Source organism: Cebus imitator, unplaced genomic scaffold, assembly GCF_001604975.1.
Source record: "Cebus imitator isolate Cc_AM_T3 unplaced genomic scaffold, Cebus_imitator-1.0 Scaffold82, whole genome shotgun sequence".
NCBI lineage: Eukaryota > Metazoa > Chordata > Mammalia > Primates > Cebidae > Cebus > Cebus imitator.
This window is the reverse complement of record NW_016107397.1, coordinates 7,054,223-7,055,646: the sequence shown is the minus strand read 5'-3', so window position 1 is coordinate 7,055,646 and position 1,424 is coordinate 7,054,223.

Below are 1,424 nucleotides of genomic sequence, written 5' to 3'. Positions count from 1 at the left end.
TCCTCCCGTGTTGCCCAGGCTGAAGTGCAATGGCACAATCTCAGCTCAATGCAGCCCTCCTGGGTTCAAGTGATTCTCCTGCCTCAGCCTCCCGAGTAGCTGGGATTATAGGCATGGCCATCACACCCAGCTAAATTTGTATTTTTAGTAGAGATGGACTTTCTCCATGTTGGCCAGGCTGATCTCAAACTCCCAAACTCAGGTGATCTGCCCACCTCGGCCTCCCAAAGTGCTGGGATTACAGGCATGAGCTACTGCATCTAGCCAAAAAAGCTTTATTTCACAAAAGTTGGAGCCATGGTATCGACCTCTGTACACACTGGGCAGCAGCCCATTGACTGTTCAGTAACATATATGTTAACTATATGTGAACTTGAATTCCTAAAACATTTGAGTTGGTTTCAGTAAATATTTTTCTAGCACATGGAAGCATTAGAAGTTTAATTTCCCTTTCTTCTAAGAATATAGACAAATTCAATTCATATAAGTACTTATGCAGCTCTATAAGCCATCAGAACAGACAGCCTTTTAAAACTCTGTATTTTGGTTTACACCTGTAATCCCAGCACTTTGGGAGGCCGAGGTGAGAGGATCGCTTGAGCCCAGGAGTTGCAGACCAGCCTAGGCAACATGGCAAAGCCTCTTCTCTATAAAGAATACAAAAATTAGCTGGGCATGGTGGTGCACATCTGTAGTCCCAGCTCATTGAGAGGCTGAGGTGGGAGGAAAACCTAGGCCCCACGAGGTTGAGGCTGCAGTGATCTGTGATCCAACACACTGCACTCCAGCCTGGATGACAGAGTCAGACCCTGTCTCAAAAACAAACAAGCTCTATATCTACTTTAATACCAATCAAAGGTGGAAAAACATTAGACACACAATCAGAGGTAAAGACCTTTCTAAATTACAGACACATAGACATATAAAGAAATGGAGCTTAGAGCTTCAATTCTAAAATTTAAACATGAGTCAAGAGTAAACACAAAAACGCAAGAATTCACCAGGCCAGATATCAAAGAGTTCTCCTCCCAGTGGGCATGAAAGTCTTCATTGATTTCAGCTCAAAGTAGACAGACAAATAGAAAAGACTAACAAATCAGACTCTGTGGTCTCTCACCCAATAGAGATTAGGTCTGTGCAAACATTAATCTCCTTACAGAGATAGCCATGTGGTCAGACCATAAAACCAAATTCCCGGCCAAGCGCGGTGGCTCATGCCTATAATCTCAGCATTTCTGGAGGCTGAGGTGGGCGGATCACCTGAGGTCAGGAGTTCAAGACCAGTCTGGCCAAGATGGCAAATCCCTGTCTCTACTAAAAATACAAAAATTAGCCAGGCATGGTGGTGTGTGCCTGTAGTCCCAGCTACTTGGGAGGCTGAGGCAAGAATATCACTTGAACCCGGGAGCCAGAGGTTGCAGTGA